Raw genomic sequence first — 22,935 nt, forward strand, 5'->3', positions numbered from 1 at the left:
ATTTCAAGATGTTATTTCACCAAAATTAAAGTGCAGCCAGGTAGTAAAGAAAAACACTAGCATAGAAATGACTATTTATTCAATCAGTAAGTTATGCTTCTCTTGCTTCAGTACCAAATCAGAGTACTAACATGTCTAAGCAGAAACGTTCAAGAAGAGAGAATAGAGAAAAGGGGAGACAGTTTTATGTGGAGCACAGATATTTACACAGGTCATAGGAAGAGAGCCAAGAGTCTGATGGGTGGAGTGTCTATGTTCACCTATTGGTAGCTGCAAACAAGTTTCTTCAAGGACTCCTCTAAAAGTGCTCTTCTTTCCATATATATATATATATATATATATATATATATATATATATATATATATTTTTTTTTTTTTTTTTTCTTTGTTGGTTTTCGAGGCAGTGTCTCACTCTGGCCCAGGCTGACCTGGAATTAACTGTGTAGTCTCAGGTGGCTTTGAACTCACGTCAATCCTCCTACCTCTGCCTTCCGAGTGCCGGGATTAAAGGAGTGCACCACCACGCCTGGCTTTTCCTCATATTTTTATCCACATCTGGCTAGATATACTTAGTATAATTGTTATTACAGTGAGAATATTTTCTTTAAAACCTTTGCCTCTTAAATTGATATCCGGTTTGATGATATTTCATACCTAGAACAATGTTCATTCAAGATTTTTTTGCTGTGGAATCTTTGTCTGTCTGTCTGTCTCTCTCTCTCTCTCACTGTATGGCTACATTATATCCTAAATTCCCTGGATTAGAATCCATAGCAGAGGAACCTCATTTCCTATTAATAAGATCTCTAGTCAGGTGTGATGGTGCAAGCCTTTACTCGTAGCACTTGAAAGGCAGAGGTAGAGGGGTCACTATGAGCTCGAGGCCAGCCTGGAACTACAGAGTAAGGTCCAGGTCAACCTGGGCTATAGTGAGACCCTACCTCAGAAAACCCAAAACAAACAAACAAATGAAAGAGATTTCTAGTTAATTCTCAAGCATTTGTAAGTTTGAGGACACATCTGCATATAGAAGGAGGCTCACTATCATACATCATCAGGCACTGCAAACTAAGCTGAGGCACCACTACATACATACTAGGATGGCTAAAGCCCAAACATGGCTAACACCAAATGCAAGTGAGTATGCAAAGCAACATGAATTCTCTCCTTGAGAGTGCATAGAAAGACAGAATGTGACAGCCACTTTGGGAGATTGTTTCAAAGCTTCTTGTATAACTCAAGTTCTTATCAAACATGATCTACCAACTGTGTTTCCTGGTATTTACCCAAAGAATAGACAGTTAAATCTATACAACAATGTTTATGGATCTTTACTCATACTTTTCAATAAATGGTGTCCTACAGGGTCACGTTCATTCTATCCCTCTGCTTTGTCATTCCCATTAGTCTGCCTTTGACCTTGTCTGGTACCTTCATATTCCCAAGAAAGCTGAACAGCTTCCAGATGTCACACCCAGACTTAACAAGAGAGTTAAATACATGAAGAATCTTTTTGGATATCCTTTGTAAGAGAAATGAAACCTTCTTCAAAATGTTCCCTACTGTCCACCCCAACTTCTGCCCTCTGACTGACCAGAACTATTTCCTAAATATTCTCAAGCTAGTTAATGGGAGAGAGAGAGAGAATGAAATGAATGGTATTGCCTTAAGCTAGTGTTTTTCAAATATGAACCTGCATCAGAATTACTACAGCAGGTAAATTAATACATAAGTTACTAAACTTTATTCTCAGAATACCTGACACCACAGTTCTGAGATGGGGCTTCAAATTTTCTACTTTGACTATTTTGAGGCAAAATAGATAATCAATCAGATATTTGGAATAAAAGATCATTTTATTGGAAGAAGAGGTATACATATTTTTGGAATGACACCTATCAAATTTCTTTGGAAAAATTACTTTTCATAAATTATGCACATGACAGAAATACTGATATACTCCATGTCAAATATGGACGGTACATATATAATTTAACAGGCTATGGCAGAAAATATGGTTTGATTAAGTATAATCCATAGCCACCAACATCCACCTACCTGCCCTGCACAGTGTGTTATCTCATACTTCTTACCCAGAATACACATGCCTGAGTAAGTATCAATCTCAGCCTAGACCCTGGTAGAGAAGATAGTAGAAGCAACCAGTCTAAGGAGACATCGATGGTTTGAAGAAAATTAAGCAGCCTGATGTTTTTGCAAAATAAAAGATGAGGCTGGAAGCGGTATGAGGAAAGATTCTAGATCTGGACAAGAGAGAAACCACAGAAGTTTTGTGGGAGGTAGAAAAGCTTAATTTGACCTTGTAGTATCAGTAAGTACTTTGCAGAGACATGATATAGCTGGACTTGGGCTTCATTTTGATCACAGGAAGACTTTGAGTAGAAAATCAAGGCAAACATCATTGGCCCAAGCAAGTCATAAATCCTGAGCAACAATCAGGGTAATGGACTTACAGAAGACACTGATCTAGAAAATATTTGGAAAGTCAAAAGCTGGAAGTCATGATTTGTAGGGTACAGAAAGTATAAAAAAGTTATGCCTCAAGATGTTTGTTTTTGTAAAAAAAAATTTTTATTTATTGATTTGAGAAAGGCAGACAAAGAGGCAGGAAGAGGGGGTGGGAGGGACAGAATAGGTGTACCAGGTTCTTTAGCTGCTACAAATTAATTCCAGAGGCATGTGCTACCTTGTGTATCTGACTTACATGGGTCCTGCAGCACCCAACCTAGGTCCTTTGGCTTTACAGGCAAGAACCTTAACCACTCAGCTATCTCTTTAGCCCAAGATGTTTCTTACTATATCTTGAGAGGCCATGGTGATGTTGGTGGTAGAGAGGAACAGATGAGAAGGCAATAGTTTTAAGTGTCTGTGTTTCAAGTTCTGTCCTGTCTGTCTATTAAATAGAGATGATCAAGAGGTAGGGGGCCTTTTAGGATGAGGGAGAAAACTAAACTACAGTTAAAGATTTCAGATTCAATATTCATTAAACCAAGGGCATGAGCAGATCACTCAAGAAAAGAGTGAAGGTGACACACATGTGAAGGGTGGAACTCAAAGAAATACAATGATGTAGTGGCACAAAGAGCAGGAGGTGGCCACAGACAGTGAAGTGATCCAGGAAAAAGACCAGGCAGGGTACAGGATTTTACAAAGCCACAGTCGTAGAGTTGGAATCCAGAGAGGATCATTAACATATGTGGAGGTTCTTTAGGACAAAGTCCCCAATATTTGAATGGAGTTGACCATTAGGAAGCCATAGACATTTCAGGAAAGGTAATGACAGCAGGTCAGTAGACATTACTTTTTGAGAACTTTGATGAACATGCTGAAAAGGAAGATCAAGCCCAGAAGGCACAGATGACTGAATTACTCATTGAATCAAAATGGCCATGTGTGAAGGCAGAAGATGACTATGAAGGTTTGGGACAGTCACAAGATGTAATTGTTTTTGAGGTGTTTTGAGAGGATTGATACGGTCTATACTTTGGGCCCCTCATTTTGATTATAGTCTTTTATAACCACAGACTCAGAAATCAGTGTATATGATAATGATATAGGTAAATAAATCTCAGGAAGATATCTTTTGAATGATGCTTTCAGAAAGATTGGTTAGATACTGGAGAGGACATTTTATAAAAAATGGCTACATTAGTATTTCCAGTTCCTCATGGAACAGACTTTGTAACTGTCATGATAACTATAATGCAAAAATGATACAATAGGATTTCCCAAGCAAAGGCAATTTAGCTATGCCTAATACCTTATCTATAGGTGCTTCCAGCTGTGGGAAAAAGAAAGCTTGACCAGAGGTCTATTGGTTGTTGCTAACTGCTGTTGCTGAATACAGGAACACCTCTCAGTCTCTAACACACTTGCTGTAACAGTGGGGTAACTTGGATCTGACAGATTTCCTCTTTCAAGTGCTTCCATTTTTGGATTATCCTAACAGCAAATATTTTTTTCTTTACTTGTTTAGCTTCTCCTCCTGTGGTAGTCTGAAGGTGAAATGTCCCCTAAAAACTCATGTGTTTGAAAATGTGATCCCTGTGGAACCTTTAGAAGGTGAAGCCTTGCTGGAGGAATTTTGTCACTGGGCGCTGGCCTTGAGATGTTATAGCCCAGCTCCACTGACTCTTGTTACTTCCTTCATGCCAATATGTAAATGTGGTGTAGGTCTGTCCCTGCCATGCTTTCCTTGAATGATGAAACTGACCCTTGAAATCGTAATCTAAAATAAACTCCTTCCCTAAGCTGGTTCTGGTTGAATATTTTGTTCCAATAGTGAGTACTTAACCAAAAATACCTCCATTTAGTCCTTAAATACTCTAAGTCCAGGGCCCCTTTTGCTTTCTATGCCAATGCCTCACATAAAGTATCTTATCTTCTCTCTTTATACTGATTATAGATATAAACACTTAAATATCTTTAGAGAGCTCCTAACCTAGATGCAATGTACTAGCTGGATCTCTCTTACCTGCATTTCTTATGCACTATACCCAAAGACTATAAATCATTGTTCTTATGCTCCAAATTCTCTTCATAGCCCCTCAGTAGATAGTGTCTTTATCCACATGCCAAGCATTTAGAGCTCATCTTTGATTCCTCTCTTTCCACTGTCAGGCCAGCACCAAATTCAGTTCAGGCTAATCCCAAAACAGATCTTAATTGCCTCAACTCTCTCCCACATGGATGCCTACTTACTTGTCTAAACCATCTGACGTCTTACTTCTTATGTTAATGTCCTCCCTCAATTCATCCATTACCAACTCCCATCCTCATTCATTTATGACTTTACTTTCAGAAATGCAGTGAAGTAAGCATTTAAAATATAAATCTGATCATTTTACCTTCCTGCTTACAAATTCTCTACTTGTTTCTGGGCATACTCATTTTAAATGCCAAAATTTGTCCCCATTCTACAAAGTCTTGTGTGGGCTGACTCCTATCCTTCACTGATGACAGTCTAACATTACGGGCCTCCTTCCTCCACTCTTGCCTGCTACAAGATCTTACTCATATGGTATCTCCATACAGCACTCATCTTCATCCCTGTACTCTTGGCGTCTGCATGCTATCATTGAAAATTAGTGACCACACATAAAAAATCTGCATATAAATCACTTCCTAACGGAGGGCCCTATCATTTTCTCTCTGGGTGCATTATTACTTTTCTTCAGAGAATATGCCATGTGTCGTTGGGTATTCTTTTTTTTTTGAGGCATTTTATTTAGATAGCTAACAAATAATTAGATGTTCAGAAGCAGCGTACAATGAAAGAGAAATCAAACCAGTTACTGTATCATGTCTTTCCTCCTCTTTATAAGTCTAAAGCAAAGAGGGGGAAAAAAGGCATCTGCTTTGAGGGAAAAGTCAGAAAAATAGGCCAATATATTTTTCTTCCCCATACAGAAATAACTACAGGAAATGAAATTGTAATAAGAGGAATTGGATGTTGGCTTGCACACTCAATGATGTAAGACAGGCGGCCGTACTACAAGAGCACCGATCCCCCTTTGTGGGAGACACCGAGTGTGCACTCACAGGTCATCCAGTCAGTCGAGTCGTCAGAGCTCGCAGCTAAGTCCCAGTCCCGTTATTTCCCGCCCTGCCTGCCAGAGCAGAGTCGCTCTGGAAGGCTGCTGCTGTCTTCTGCTTGCTCCTTTAGTCCGTAAAGATACTGTACGTATGGCATGTGCTTCAAGTTCAGGCCTTCACTTCAGGAGTTGAAGAATAGATGGAATCTGAATTCTCTGACGCAATTTCTTCAAGCTCCTCCTCTGTGGTTTCGGGGAAACTCATCTTTGGCTTGGTCAGCTCACCACTGTCCTCTTCAGGAAGCACACATTTCCAAAGGCCGTAAGTTTTCCCTACTACTGTTTGCCATAGTCTCAATGTCCCATCTTCAGAACCACTGGCATAGAGTTCTCCATCATGACTAAACCTCACACAATGGATGGGACCAAAGTGTCCTTTGTAGGACTCTAACTCTTCTCCACTACCGTAGTCATACTTATACAGTTTGAAGTCCTCCCTGCCTGCCACAAGAAACTCCTTCTCACGGTGAAGAGATGCAGAATTGATAGTTGCAGGAGCTTCAAAGGATTTAATGGAGTCCAAACTTACTGCGCTGTGAAAAGCAATAGATCATCCATAAGTAATGACAAGGATCTCGCCCTCAGGAATATACTCCATACTGCTGACAGACATACTAAAATTTAGAGACTTCACTTCTGTCATAGTAGCATGATCCCAAAGATGGACAGTTTTCTCGTTGGCTGAGAGGACGTGCCTGTCCTCGCTGCACCACAGGGCCTTCTTGATGCCGGAGGTGTGGCCGCTGACCTCCTCGGGCTCTGCTTCTGGTTTGTTGAGGTCATATATGTGCAACAGTATGTCCTGTCCTCCAGTCAACAAGTAATTGCTATCCTGTGTGAAATCCACCGTCTTGACAATGTGCTTATGAGTTAGGCTCATCAGTTCATCTTCTGAGAGAGCATCCCACACTTTGGCTGTGAAGTCGGCAGCTGCTGTGGCCGCTTTGGTGGCATCCTTATTCAATGCGGCACCCCAAACAGCTCCTTTATGACCCCAAAATGTTCCAATCCAGTCTCCTGTATCTCCCTGGTGTAACATAGGCTTGCCATCTTTGCAAGCACTGATGAGGAAGTACCCCTAAGGCGTGATGCTGCGGAAGGCCAAGTCCACCAAGGGCCGCGTGTGACCCAAGCAGGTGAGCGGTGTCTGTCTCATGGCCGTGACCGGGTGGGCGGGCGGGCGTGGGTCCTTTCCTCCTCCGCCGCGGGCTGGACACCGACGCCAGGGCAGGGAGGCGCGGTGCCGCGATGAGGTGGGGACGACGGGCCGAGGAGCAGTGACCACCGCCGCCGAGGGACAGGGACGCACAGGGGAAGGCTCATTGGGTATTCTTGTATGAAACATTTAGCATGCATCTATCACCCAGTCCACTCCACAAGGCAAAGATCCTATCTCTTTTATTCATGCTGTATATTTGCAGTGCTGAGCACATTACAAGGGGATAACACGCAGGTTGAGTGAATGACCTCTAGTAGCACCAATGAGTTCAAGTACTGATCTTCCCTTTAAAAGGGACCAAAGGATAATTGTAAGGGAGCATGATGAAAATAAGCTTGCTAGTTTGTACAATTTATATAAATTGGCTGGGTGATGGGGTTGCCAGACATCTGGGAAACATGTCAGAGGAATGCTGCACTTAACAGTAACCTGTGATTTTGTTGCAGTTCCATTTATTGCTAAGTGTCCATCAAGGGTGGTGACCTGATCTTTGTCCCTATATGTGCTCCCTGGGAGCAACCTACACATGTTTGGAAAGTGAGCTACATTCAAAGTACCATAAGCAGAGCACAGAGGAAAGTCTGGGACTATTCTGGAACAATGAGGAAGATGTAAGAGTCAGATAAAACACTGTGCATGTAGCACTGCAAACTTATAAGGAGAGCTGCTGGACTAAAGTGACCTGTAGAACTACAGGTAAGGTAGCTCATATCTCCCAACTGAGGAGTGATCTTAGCAGCAGGAAAGAAAGTGTTAGATGTGGTTATGTGACTGCTCCTAAGATTGCATGCTGTCCAAGAGTCTATAGAAGCACACATCCATGCTCTCTTTCCCTCTTCTCTTTCTCCTTTCTCCTCTCAATCTCCTTTCTTTCTTATACACATACAAATACCCTTATCCTAAAAATCTGGTAATCCTTCCAGGTATGCCATGTACGTAATGAACATGTTGCATGTTTTTTTCTTGTGATTTTTTTTTTTCCCCAAGCATAATTAGACTCTTGGGGTCCATCAACAGCTTCAAGCCTTTCTCCAGCATTCATCAGCCTGGCTGGTATGAGCAATGTCACAGCTGTCTCTTCCCCAAGTCATTCTCAAGTTGAAAGGACCACTTGATTTGGAGTCAGCCAGGAAAGTGGGTATATTCCTAGTTAAGTCAGGCTCCCCAGTGTGAATTTACGTAAGTGAAACTCTGGAATTCTCTGCCTTCGATCTACCACATCTGTCTCATGGTACTCAAGATGGCACTTTAAGGAATGAAAATGAGTCTTTGCATATGACTTGTAACTACGGATTTTTCCCTCATCTATTTGTCTTGAGAATTTTAATTTTAATAGAACATCATGTTTGCTCATATCACTAAGCATATTCTTTTTTTTAATTTTTATTAACATTTTCCATGATTATAAAATATATCCCATGGTAATTCCCTCCCTCCCCACCCCTACACTTTCCCATTTGAAATTCCATTCTCCATCATATTACCTCCCCATTACAATCATTGTAATTACATATATGCAATATCAACCTATTAAGTATCCTCCTCCCTTCCTTTCTCTACCCTTTATGTCTCCTTTTTACCTTCACTAAGCATGTTCTATCCCTTCCTCCCTGCTTCTGTCCTGTGTCCTACTCCTCTGTCTTCCCTCTTATCTCCAAGTGAAACTAGAGCACTAAAGAGGAGGCTATTGTATATTTGTTTCTATATCCCACAGCATGCGGGTACATTCACATATAACAGGATATTACAGGTACATTAAAAAAAGACCAATTAAGCCACTGGGAAAGAGTTAAGGAATAGAAAGTAAGCCTAGAGTTGCTGCTGAAATTGTTGACCAATTTACTTTTGAAGCGAATGTTACCTGTGTGAATATAACTTTTTGCTTAAGAATTAAATCAAAATAGTAAAAGTCACAAACATTGCAATGGAAAAAAGAAACATATATGTCCTTCATACTGTAGTGAGTCTGAGAATTTCTCCATATAAAATCCTGATTCTTGGGGCTGGAGAGGAGAGATGGCTTAGCAGTTAAGGCATTTAATAGGTATAGGCCCTCTTGTAGCCCATGATTGGTGGTAGTTTGATAATGGAGAATGGGCTTATGTTTGGACATGAGTCTGATTTGTTCCCTAGCTCCAGCTATGGGTCCCATACCACTGAGGGGATCAGTTAGCCGAATCAAGAGCAGTTGGCTTCCCACCGTGGTTGTGTGCCACTATTGCACTTGTGTGAGCATCACGACAGGCATTTGCCTGTGAAGTCTAAGGACCCAGGTCTGATTCCCCAGGACCCACATAAGTCAGATGCACAAGGTGGCACATGTGTCTGGAGTTCATTTACAGTGGCAGAAGATCCTGGCATGCCCATTCTTTTTTCTCTCTCTCTGCCCCCTCTCCTTCTTCCTTTCTCTCTCTCTCAAATAAATAAAATTTTTTTTTTAAAATCCTGATTCTTTCTTATATCAACATCCTCCTCACTGCAGCATTAATTATCAAGCTACTGCAATTCACCAAAAGGTCAGTGTGACCCTCCTTGAGACCTCTTCTAGGAGATCAAGAGGAACTTCCATCTTGACCATGGTTTCAAGGAAAACCTCAGCCTACAGAGCGAATAGCATAAGTTGTGTAAAGGACATGACAGGCCTTGTTGACCTGATTATCTGGATAGTAATAAGTAACATTCTTTTAAAAGCAACAGGCATTTTCTAAAGAACAAGGATTTCTCAATTAATATACTAATAATAGGCAATATACAATGCATGACAGAAAAATGAAAAAGGAACACACTTCTGACTGAAATAGAGGGAAATAATAAAAAGCAATAGAGGGTACTCAGTAAAGTCACAGAGTCAGTCTCACTGAATTCAAGTTCCTCACAGGCTGTACTAGAGCCTTGTCCTTGAGGAAACATGTACATTTCTTAGCCAAAGTACACTTGTACACCAGGTAAAGTGGATGCCTTTAGCTTAATGGCTAAAGGCCTTCTAGACATCTTAGTAGAAAATACAACTATCAGGTGGATGAAACATTCACATACAGAGAGGCCACAAGATCATTCATGGACTACTATACTTAAAATGTCCCAACAAGTTGATCTTGACCTTTAAAATCTACAGATGAGAAAAGATGGTTCTAGCTTCCTTAGGACTCTTTATATATTAACAGCTAATTTTAGCAAGATTTCTAAGGTTAAACAGCATTGCAATTTACCTGGATTATAGAGCTGAGCAGTTCTCATTTTACAATGGGGAGGGAACAACATTGGATAGAGATAGCTGACAGGGTCACACAGAACACTGAGTGCTGGGTTTGGGAGAAGGTTTAGCAGATATACAGATTCTTGAGAGGAGATACAATATAGCAAAACTACTATTTGGAGAAAGTATTAGGATTAATACATGAGACAGAGGAAAGACAAGAGGGTAAGAGAAAGAAAGAGACAGAGAAAGGAGAGAATGGGAAAGGGGCAAGAAAATAGAAAGTCATGCCTGTTAGGGTGGTCTTTCTTTCTTTCTTTTTTTTTTCTTTGTTGAGGTAGGGTCTCACTTTAGCCCAGGCTAACATGAAACTCACTTTGTAGTCCTGGGCTGGCCTGGAACTCACAGTGATCCTTCTACCTCTGCTAGGATTAAAGGGGTGCACCATTATGCCTGGCTTAGGGGTTCCTTCAATAAATTCCCAGCTGATACAGTGAGACGTGTGAGAAAGGAAGGGCCAATGTTAGGGACATTTTGAAGAAGCACTCAGCTGACTGGAGAAGAAGAAAGGTGAAGTATACATCAGATTCAGGAAGTTGCTGTATTAGTTACTTTCTCATTTTTCTGACCAAATAAATGACAAAAAGTGGCTTAAGGAAGGGAAGGGTTTATTTGGGCTTATAGTTTTAGGGCTACAGTTTATCCTGGTGGGGAAGACATGGTGGCAAGAGCAGGAGGCTGGCTAGATACATTACATCCATAGTCAAGAAGTAGAGAGAGAATAGAAAGTTGGGCTAGGCTTTTATAAAACCTCAAGGCTTGTCTACAGTGACCATCTAGCAAAACCCCAACTCTTATTAAAGCAACCTTCCCAAACAACATTAATCATCTGGTGACCAAGTGTTCAGACATATTAGCTTATGGAGGCCATTTCACATTCAAACCACAATAGTTGACCCCCCAGCCAAAAAAAAAAAAAAAAAAAAAAAGTTATATAAGGCAGAGGCTAAAAATGCATGATGTGGTAATGCATCTAGAGTTTGTTTGCAGCAGCAAGAAGCCCTGGCAGACCCATGCTCATTCTCTCTATATAAATATACCTTTCAGTCTCTCAAATAAATTGAAAAAATATTTTTAAAGAGTTGATTATGTCACTTATAAAATGTGAGGCTGAAGCACAGAGACCTAATATAATAATAATGTGTCAGGAAGATACTGAGGAATACCCAGTGGGCTTGAGAAAAAAAACTTTATCACTAGCAACAGAGTAATGAAGTACTGAGGACTGATCATTTATTCTCTATGTGGAGATTTTGGAGCAGCTCACTGCATCCACAGGAAGAAATGCATGTGTCTGCACCTTCGGGGTCTGTCTAGCATACCTTCCTAGCGTAGGACTACATGTCAAGAAATGTAAAAGCTAAGGGCACAGGTGAAAATGTGGCTGTGTATGTGGTAACACTGCTCATTTGGGCATGTTGAATTCTGACCAAAAACAGAATCTAAAAAACTATTCACTTCCGAACTGCAAGCCCTCTCAGGACTTCTCTACATTAACTCAATATTCTCCAACCTCCCTTCTTTTCAAGTACATGTTACTGTAGGTAAACATACCTTAAAAAAGGCAAGTGAAATAAAAAAAAATTACTGAGATAAAACACAGTGACACATGTTGGGAAGGTGACACAGAGATAGTTAAACCTTTTTAAAGTCTTCAGAAACATTTATCACACCTGAAGGAAAGAAAAATATAATTGACCAACTATAAAACAGTATATTTGAATAATAACATAGTCTATTAGCCAAAAAGAAACTTCTGGGTTTTAGGCCAGGTTAGAGGATTTAGTGACCATAACTTGACATTGTGGAGAGTAGTGCATAAAGGGACAAAGAGACTTCCTGTTTGGATGGAAGTCACCAGGACAGGAGTACACACATGCCATGTGATGCTGGTATGTATAGGAAGGGTTTTTTCTGTCTTTTTTTGGGGGGGAGGATCAAAAATCTGAGATTGTGAAAAGGGAGTAGGAAACACTTGGAAATTGGTTCATATACTTAACTACTGAAGTATAAGTTATAAAAGCAATGAAGATTTTAGCCGCACTTATAAATATGGTTCAATTTTGAGCTAGAGACACATGGCTCATCTGAATGTCCAGCTAACCAGCATACATCAATGTCTATCTTTTTCTTCTCTATTCTGCCTGCTTTGGGGGCTATCAACTTCTATGTTGGGTTTCTTTTGTGACTATAAATTGCTATTCACTATACATGTCAGATCTGCTTCTTTTCTATCAGTGCCCCCAAACAAGAATGCTAGTAGTCAGTCAATATAGTGGATAAAAACATATGTTCAGCAGTGGAAATGCCTGTGATCCTGTTGGGAGATTATAGGGTAATACATGGTCAGCCTAAAGTACACCTATTGCCTGACGTGTGGGAGGCTTGCCTGTGGGTTGCTGCATGGGAAATACAATGAGAAAGTGATACTATCCATCTTCAGATCCCCAGAATTGGGTTTTCAATTGTGCAGAAAATCAGGAGCCTTGAAACTCAGGCACTGCAAGACAACAAAGAACAATAAAAGACCCTAGAATTACCTACCTTGTTAGCAGTTGGACTTAGTCCTAGGCTATTGTTTATTTTGTTTTAATGGTGATGGTGATAGGGTTAATGATGGAAGGAATTGAAAGAGCCCCTTTACCTCTTGCTGGTGCTAGAGACATCAGGTACTTGGGCAAGAGGGGATGGACACCAACTAAGAGAGGAAAAGTTCTGTGGGCAAACTAAAGGAAGATGGTTGTCTCTCCACCCCTGTTTGGGAAGTTACATCAGGCTTTACCTCTTCAGATTGGTTTTGCTCCAAAAGGATCAGCTATATCAAAGTAAAATGGTTTGTCTGATAAAGAAGGACAGAGTTTTGTTCCCTCTTATCTTGGGTTTGGGGCATATAGAGAGGAAGAAATGAAAAGGTTTCTACATATTTTATGGAGAAAAGAGAGAAGTGGCTAAGTGTACTTGCTATGGAGTCACACTGGGTTGGTGGCCAAATTGAAGTCAAAGGGAATGTAAGTTATCACTAGAGATTGAATAAGGGAAGGGAGCTGAGGCTTTTAGAACATTGCTGGAGGTGATGAAAGAGACTAGGCATCACACTTGCCAATGTACTAGGAGCACATCATACAGGTCTAGACTTGCCCTGCTGGAGCAAGGCGAGCCAAGAAGCCAAATTTTGAGTAGATGCACCATTGAAATTGAAACAGGGGAGGTTTTAAATTCTGATTTGATCAACACTGGAGTACTTCAGTTTCAGAAAATATGGGGATGTTATATCTATGATATGAATAAATTTACAACCATTGTTACCTGGTTCTACCACATTGTCAAACTGAGGAAGTTAGTTAATTTTTCTTAACTAAAAATCCTCATCTAGGGCTGGAGAGATGGCTTAGCGGTTAAGCGCTTGCCTGTGAAGCCTAAGGACCCCGGTTCGAGGCTCGGTTCCCCAGGTCCCACGTTAGCCAGATGCATAAGGGGGCGCACGCATCTGGAGTTTGTTTGCAGAGGCTGGAAGCCCTGGCGCGCCCATTCCCTCTCTCTCCCTCTATCTGTCTTTCTCTCTGTGTCTGTCGCTCTCAAATAAATAAATAAATAAAAATTAAAAAAAAAAATCCTCATCTATGCAGAGAAAAAATCACAGAATTCTCCTCTTGGGAAGTGTTAATGAGCTTATTCATAGAAAATTCTTAGAATTGGAACTGGTACACAATTAACTTTTAATAATATATTTGCTATTTTTTTAAATTTTTATTAACATTTTCCATGATTACAAAATATATCCCATGGTAATTCCTTCCCTCCCCACCCCCACACTTTCCCATTTGAAATTCCATTCTCCATCATATTACCTCCCCATTACAATCATTGTAATTACATATATACAATATCAACCTATTAAGTATCCTCCTCCCTTCCTTTCTCTTCCCTTTAGCTAATTTTTTTTTTTTTTTAGCAATTCTAATATTGCATTCAATCACAAAGTTGCTTCTGTCTTGTTTAGGAATGGCTGAGCATTCATCAGGAAGTGCCATAGTAGTGTATTCTTCACAGTTTTCTCTTATGACTTCATAGCCTCTGTGCATACAAATGCCATGCTGTGGATAAATGATAATTTTTGCTTTTGGACTATGCTGTACTTTTTTTTCAGCACACATCTTGGTCTTCAAATAGGCACAGAAATGATCAAAAAGTGAGAATGGTATTTATTACAACTTGTGTTAGTTATAGTAATCCAAAATAAAAAATGGTGGAGGTATTTATTGGACCAGTTGGTGAAGGCTACTCTGTCTCAAGTAGGTCTATTACTATGAGGATGAGCTATCAATAGGCAAAAAAAAAAAAAAAAAAAACATGAATATTGAAGGAAGCTGAGGAGGAGGAGGGTTTACTGTAACCTAGCAAGTATTTTCAACATGCATATAGGATATTTGCATTCCAGAGTGCTCCAGGAAAATTCTCAGTTATGAACATGTATAAATCAATTCTCAGAGCTGTTTGACACTGAGAATTTAGATAATTTCTAACCCAGGGTTCTGTTCAAGCTCTTGCCAGTTTCTAAGTCAATCTAGTGAGCCCTGGGTAGAGGTATAGTTAAAAGAAGAAAGATCCATTTAACAAGATTAACACTGGCAGCAGATGAACAACAGATGTAATATTTGAGTGCCTGAGGTATACAGCTCTCTAGACTCTTAGGCTAATGAAATGCATATGGGCTGTACTGAAGTGCATGTTAATGTCATAGTACAGTTCTTAGGCAGTCAAGTGACTTTTGCCTGTAACTCATTCTTACTTTAAAGAAAAAGTACTCTAGGTAGATGGGTCCATAGATACAGCTTTTGCTGTGAAAGCATGCATACCTATGTTTGGGTCATCAGAACCCACATAAAGCTAGATGCTGTAATAACCATCTATAATCTCAGCATACCTACAGTGAGATTGGAGGTGGAAATAGGAGACTCTCCCAGAAGACTGCTGGCCAGAAAGCCTGGAGAAAGCAGTTGTGAATAGGTGAACAATGAGATCCTGCCTCAAACAAGATGGAAGGCAAATACTGACACCCAAGGTTGTCCTCTCACCTCCTTATGCACACTGTGGCACATGTGTGCTTACCTGCATATACATATGCACCAAAATAAAGAGGAGGAGGAGAAAGGAAAGGGAGGACTAGAAAGAAGAAGAGGAAGAAAAGAAAGGAGAAGAAGAGGAGGACAAGGAACAGGAAGAGAAGAGGTTGAGGGGAAGGAAGAGGAGAAACAAAAAGAGGAGAAGAGGAGGAAGAATAATAGGAGGAGAAGAAGGAGAAAGGAGGAGGAGAAGGAAGAGGAAAGAGGAGGAAGAAGAGAAGAAAATATAACAAAAATAAGATATTGTAAGTTAGGCACCTTTCTTATTAGAGGGCTATTTCTTAAATAGAATATTACCTTTTCACAGATAAGTCACCAGGTATTTCATGATGGATTCTGGGCAAACATTTCTCAATGTCAGTGTATAGTGAGAGAATTATCTGGGAACTGTTAAAAATCAGAAAGCCAGGCTCTAATTCACACCCCGAAAATCAGAATCCTTATGAGGACATGGGATTCTCCATGTCCAGCCTGACTCCCAGAAGACTATTACACACAGGTAATTGAGGCCCTAATTCAGGGTTAGTTGAGTGTTCAGTGAGAAATGCTTTATCATACATTCCTACAGGTATCTGTTCTTTCTGTGAATTTCCTCTTGTAGTAAAAACCTTCCGAAGAGGACTGGCCTTAAGTCTCCTATAGGCCAATCTGTACAGATCTGTGGTTGAGTTACTGACCTTGCTGATGTCTACTTTCCATCTATAAGCCTCCTAAATGCTCCCAGGTTTGGAACTCCAAACTTAACTCTCCTGTTGTGGGACCCAGGTACTTGACCCAAAAGGACCCAAGCTCTCAACTAGCCATTTCATCGTGAAACAGCACTAACAGGACCAGGCTGAAGAGAAGTGATCAATGCTAAATATAGAATGTGAGTAAATATCCAAAGGTATATAGAAATTGATGAATGGCTTCATGGGAAAAAAGCCTAAATACTCCCTAAGGATCCTTGTAAAATGCACTCCTTGGGTTACTGATGATGAGTTTTAGGGAAGCAGGATGCTAGAAGACACAGCTACTACTCTGACACAAAGCTGGGTGCCTTCTATCTCAGAACCATTTCCTTTCACAGTAATATAGAAATCTGCTCTTTGGATCATGAAGAACATGGAGCAGAAGAGGTAGAAAGATCACTGTCTTTGGAACTGAAAAACCTGGTTTATGTGTGGTTTGAACAAGTCAGACTGTGACATCCTAGTGGTCCTATCATAGCCTCACAGAACAGCTATGCATCTTCCATGAAGTAATGAATATGAAACAGCTTTCTAAACTAGAGAGAATTTTACAAATATTTATCCCAAAATATTCAGCATTATGTACATACTTAAATAGTTACTACATCTATCTATAAAGCAAAATGCTTGGTATGAAAAACCCTAGGCTGGGAAAAAATTCAAATATGTTAATTATCTTATATAAGCCTATCATTATTCATTGTAGAGCTTAAATAGGCTGTGTTTTTGTACTATGAAAAAGATAGATCTTTAGGTAACAAAAAAATGAACAACTCATGCTTAACATTCTCTTAGAATAAGTAGCTCTTATTTTCTGTACTAAAGGATAAATGAAAATATATCACATCTTTGCTGTTTGCAAAACCCATTCCTGACATAAATTTCTTAATGTCAACTTTATCTACCAGATTCACTAGTTGGAACTACAGAATGATGTACAAAATGGGGGCATGAATAGGGAGAGAGAGAGAGAGACAAGAACATTCATAAAGACTCTAAGACATTTTGCCTGAAAACTAAAATACAGCCAAAAAGGAGGAGGGGCTCTAATTTAGGAACCTAACCACTGTTTGGCTTACACTATGGCTTTTAGTTGTTTCTTTTTATTTAAAAAAAGAAGACAAGTTTTTAGAGAAGGAGGAGGAGGAAGAAAAGAAGAAAAGAGTAAAGCTAGTTCTTCCAACAGAGAATTAAAAACAGACGGAGGCCTGGATCATAAGTACCAATAAAAGTTTTAGCTGACATAGCTTCAATTTACAAATCACTGGCTTTTCCTGGCAGGACTTGGGAAAAGAGGATCAGGAAGCATCCATGCACAGCTTGGATGAGGAAGATATGGAAATCTTTAAAACTAAAGATGCTTTCAATGCCTCACTCTAAAACACTTGATTTGTGGTAGCCATGATAAAATACTAGTGAAATCCAAGTATCCCCCACTGTGCTCATGGTAGAGAGTTATGTCCTTATGCCTTATCATTGTATTTTGTTTTGACATGTACACTTTGTTAGTAGGGGCCCGGACTATAACACACATGCAAAAAGATGAGTGATTTAGAACATGTATTTCAATTTCTTTTAAACTTGAACATGAGGAGATTGTGGTAAGAGTATGAAAAACTAAAATGATAGCCAACAAATATTCTGAAGCCAAAGGAAGAGTTTGATTCATGACAATTGACGCTGCTTCCCCCAAAATGTTAATGACAAAATTAGGGCTCACAGGAACATAAGTACTCTGGGTTTAATGTGTGAGACCCAGAGGACTAACAGTGATAAGGCTGTTAGGAACTACTATGGCTAGAGAACAGAGTTGAAAGAGAAGCTGTGGGGTAGGCTGTCAGGGTGGGGGATGAGGAGAAAGCCCTCCCCAGTAAAGTGGCTGCCCTTCTCCATCTGTTTTCTCTTGGACAGGATCTCTCTATGCTCTCAAGGGTGCAAAGCACAGAGTATAGTCCTCCTAGGACAAATAGAGCATGTGTGGGAATGCTGCTTTTTGCTTTCTTACTACCTCTTACTCCCTTTCAGGATAAATATAACTCTGCTTACTAAACTTCTACTACAGAGAAAGCTTTAAAAGAAATGTTCCCATCATTTTTCCCAGTTTCTGAGAGTTTGCCTCAGGCATCATTTTTTGATCTTTTCATTCCTAAATGACTTTACCTCCTCACATGGCTCTCAATGCTGACGACTTCTGAAAATGACCTCATCCTCCCAACCTCCTCCATCTAGCTGCCCACATGATATCACTGTGGACTCAGCTTCTCATTCTGCCCTACAGCCTTCCTTTTCCCGCCTGTGAATATTATCATTATTATTAATAACAAAACAAAAACCTTTCCAATTTTTGCTAACATTAGAGAATTTTCTGTTATTCTCTTTTTCTTCTTCCAAATCTTATCTGTTCTTACTCTAATCTCATTAATTCTTGCTATTTTTAGTATACAGTACTTTAATGGGTAACACATGGCACAAAAGTTAAAAGACATTTTGTGACCCTTTCACCTCTTTCTTATCTCTACTCCTCTCTTTGCATTTTCCAACCTAGTTCCCAGGCTTGGAAATATCCGTGGCTTTGAGCTGTTCCTGTTATCTGTCCCCTTTGCATTTATGATGGAAAAACCTTAACTGGGACTAGATTTAAACGTAATATATTTTACTCTGTTAGTTTCTTTTCAGTGTTCCTATTGGAGAATTGTCTTTGTTATTTCATAGTCGTTAATGGATATAGGCTTTTTGCATCTATGCGTCTTTCTACCTGCAGGTGGATCTTTTCCAAGGCTCTTGGCCTGGACCTTTCTCAGCACATGAATCAATACTCACTCAAGAGTCTAGGATAAAAGTTATCTAAAAGAACAAAGCAGAAAGAACTCATCCCTCAACCCACTTTTGTAATTCATCTCTCTTGAGAAATGTCCCCTATTTTAATGTCTGCAGACACTAGCACACAGTCGGGCATCAGCAGCTAAATGACAGTAGTTGTCTCGGAATCACACTGGAGTGAGGAGTTTAAAAAGACAGGTGGGTGGTTGGACAGACAGAACTAGTCAACTGTGAAGTGCTCCAATTACTAAAGTCATATTTCACATGATGTCAACAATAGAACCTGACTAATGAACATGTGAATTTCAATTCAAACTTGTATTGAGGGGGCTTCCTGCTTCTTTTAGGACTGCTCAAGTCCATATAACACTGGCCCATTTCAGATTTGGGGACTCCTATTAATGAATTTCATTGATCTTGTTTAATGATTGTATAGGCTAACTGCTCAAGGTAAAAACCAAACTTTTCATTTGTGACAATTTTGTTATACCTGGAACTATTATAAATTTTACATTATAAGGGTAGCACAAACACTTTAAAGCTGATTTCTGTTTCAGGTTTTCCTTTTCTCCAAACTTCATTAACAGAGGCAAATTGAATCCACTGAGAGAAAAATAAGATGAAAGGGAAAGAAAATCATATATCTTACTAGCCAGACTCTAGTAAGGAGGATTAGGCTAACAAGGGCCTCTACTTCCCCATTTCCTTGCTAAGTAAGGATTGTATCATTTCTGTAAGAAATAAGCAGTCATCAGGTATCTTTAAAGAAAAGTCAGAATTCTGAATGGAAAATACCAATGTTCTACTCAGTCATTCTTATGAGGGATTAAGCACTAGCATATGGATAGATTTAGGATTTGGTACACACAGGGTTCCAGTGTGACAAATGGACAGGGTGATCTGCAAAACCTTACGTAACTCCACTTCAGTGCCAATACAGCTTGCATAAATCTCACCGGGAATGCTTTGCTGAGGATTAACAGAAAATAATTCAATCACTAAAACAAGTGCTATTTGAAGTTGTTTAGTGTCCCTTGAAGACAAACCAAGAGCAGCTTTTTTTTCCCCCCAAAAGTAATTGCCATTTAGATCTTTCTGAAATACTAACTTTCCATAGTCAATTTATAAGCCCAGTTGGATACAGAAGTGACAATCTAAATACCATCAAATCATTATTTTGGCTGTTTCTGAAAATTCTATAAAGAAGAGTAGACTTGGAGACAATTCTTTTTGACTCTAATAAAAGCAACTTAACAGTACTGTGAATCTACCTTGAGGATAGTAGATGTACTTTTCCTGTTGGAAATTAATAAAACCTCCATCTATTTTGTGAATCTAAATAAATCATCATTTTTAAAATAAAAATGTTGGAGATAGATATCTAAGGCATAAAATTTTAAGATGAAAATACCAAGTGAACACACCAGGGTCCAATTGTCTCCATTTATACTAAATCATAGAAGATGGAAAAAATTGCAATTAGTTTGTCATGATATTTGAGCTGTTCAAAAGGGAGGGGCTGAGTTAAGGGACATGACAGACACAGAAACCACCAGAGAGGCAAAGGATAGCAGTAAATCACGCCTGAACACAGTGATTTCCAGTGATCCCCACACTAAGATGACACCTTCAGGAACTTCCAAAAGAAAACAGAGACCAATAGAACAGATGGTTGGGGCCATGGAGGTGGGGTAGTTGTCACAGAATCAGACATCCTTGACCTATAGCCAAAAACACACAGTAATGGAAACATGGAAATAATGAATTTATCCCAAAGATTTGAGCTTGGGCACCAAGGAGCCCTTCTTATGAAATGGGTTCAATATATGGCAGCATTTTAATCTACAATAAGATAGTTCCAACAGTTTGTGATTTTGCTGTCATCAATGAAATTCTAGAAGCTAGTCATGAATAAGCACCCCCCCCCCCAGCACATGTAACTATTCTGAAGAACAGCCAGACAATTTGGCCAATGTAAAACTCTTGCAGTAATCAGTTCATGTTTAGATAATTCACTTTGCCTAGAGTCTAACTCTGCAACTTGAGGGTTAAGCAAGCTTTTTCCTCAAAGCCATTAGAGAAATGTCATATGCAAAGATTCCATGCCTCATAAGAGGGAAGTGGTCCTTTCACCCTACCCGACCCTTAAAAGAATGTATTCTAAGCCAATATATTCATGCTTGCAGTTTTACAAAATATGCTTGTTTTTAAAGCCATACCAATATTTTCTTATAAAATCTATATAATGGAAAATTTAAAAATTGATATGTAGATATTTCCTAGGTTTTTATAATCAAATGATTCTTTGCTTATATATACAGTCTCACTTTTATTCAGTGATAGGGATAAATTTCATTCAGTAAAATAAGCATTTACCAGACACTTAGTATGTTTGCTTATTATTATATTGGAGCTCCAAATTTATAAGATCCTGGTCTTGTCTTCAAGGAAACTTAAGCCTATGCATTTACCACATCAAACAATTTTTTGTTGTGTTGTTGTTTGAGATAGAAAGAAAGGTAGATAGAGAAAGGCTAATAGAAGGACAGAGAACAGGCATGCCAGGGCTTCTAGCCACTGCAAACGAACTCCAGATGTATATGCCACCTTGTGCATCTGGCTTATATGGGTCCTGGAGAATTGAACCTGGGTCCTTTGGCTTTGCAGGCAAGTGCCTTAACTTGTAAGCCATCTCTCCAGCCTCACACACATTTTATAAATACTTGTTGGCTACCTACTGCATGACAGGCTATGAGGTATGTATAAAGTGCACTGCAAAAGGGTAATAACTTTGCTTTGGGCAGGCAGAATGGCTCCCTAAGGCAATGTGGTTTTAAAGGATGCCTTAGAATTTTATAAGCATGAAAAGATGAAGGGAATATATGGTGAGAAAGGAAAGGTCTGCAAAGAACATTTGTAAGAATGAGGGGGGAAAGGAATAACTTTTAGTGATGCTAGAAATCCAGTGTATATGTGCCCTGGTGGCAGACATCAGAGGTAGGTGGCAGAAGTATCATGAGAGAGAAGATGGGAGAGGTGTGATATGTTGGTATGTGCTATGAAGGGCTTGGATGGTCACACTGAGTTTGCACTTGTAAGATGATCAAGTGGGGTCACATAAAATTCTTGTTCAAGAGCATGCCACAATCACTTTTATACTGCAAAACTGAGAGTGACATTACTGTGGAGGATGGGAGTTAATTACAGCCCTCCACGCCGAGGAAGATGCTGGCTCAGGTAATACTATGAGAGGAACAAACCAATTCAACACATACTCTGGAAGTAGAATAATTAGAAATTGGAGCCCCCTTACAAGTGGCAAGGGCCTAACTGCTAGTGGCCATGGAGGATAAACTCCAGAGAGGAAAGACAACAGGATGTGTTAGAAACGTACCTAAATTTCCTTGATATTTTGAAGATGTGTGTAAATGTATTTGCTTACCTTGAACAAAAATATCCTACAACTTTTCAGGATGTAAACATATCATGAACATTTTATTTGCTTAAATTTAAATACTTCTCACCAAGAAAATTAATTAAAACCAGAATATAAAAACTGTGAAGGTATATATGTCAAACATTCAAGGCACAAATCAAGAGAGTACTATTTAATTTCTTAGCCCATCCATTTACAAATGCAGAATTATGCTCAACAGCCTTTCTTTGTGTGCAAAGATTTCATTCACTTGAAAGTTGAAGGGCAAAAACATTCCTAAGAACATAAAGGTGGGTTGTCTAACCACACTGCAGCCAAGGACAATTTCAACATGAAATGGAAAAACATCCTAGCAGCTTAAGGCAGAGGTGGGACAGGCAGGAAGGAAACTATGGAGAAGCTAGACTCCCAGGACAACCTGACACTTTAGGAATCATCTGATCTGTACCTTGGGTTGGAGGGAGTTGAGTCCTGGACAAGAAAGTAATGGCAACTTATTATTCCTAGACACTCCTGTCTGAAAAGAATGTGTTATAAAACACAGTAGCAAACACCATTTGTCCAGTCCACATTTGTGGGGGCGGGGGTAAGCCAAGCCTAGCTCCCTTTTAGCCAGACCCCTATAGGTGGTTTGTTTATCATGTGTTTTGCTGGATGTTAATTTTTTCCCCTTGGAAATATAGTAATCATAAAAATCATTACCATTATCCAAGTATTTGCATTACACTATGTATT

General features: G+C 39.5%; 1 protein-coding gene and 1 pseudogene across 7 annotated transcripts in view; both read right to left on the reverse strand.

Annotated features, from left to right (window-relative positions):
- Ica1 (islet cell autoantigen 1) overlaps nucleotides 1-22,935 on the reverse strand; it is a 147,710-nt gene that overhangs the window by 72,004 nt on the left and 52,771 nt on the right. The window lies entirely within an intron of this gene.
- Nucleotides 5,710-6,960, reverse strand: LOC105943879 (annotated as a pseudogene).

The sequence above is a fragment of the Jaculus jaculus genome, chromosome 10, assembly GCF_020740685.1.
Source record: "Jaculus jaculus isolate mJacJac1 chromosome 10, mJacJac1.mat.Y.cur, whole genome shotgun sequence".
Taxonomy (NCBI): domain Eukaryota; kingdom Metazoa; phylum Chordata; class Mammalia; order Rodentia; family Dipodidae; genus Jaculus; species Jaculus jaculus.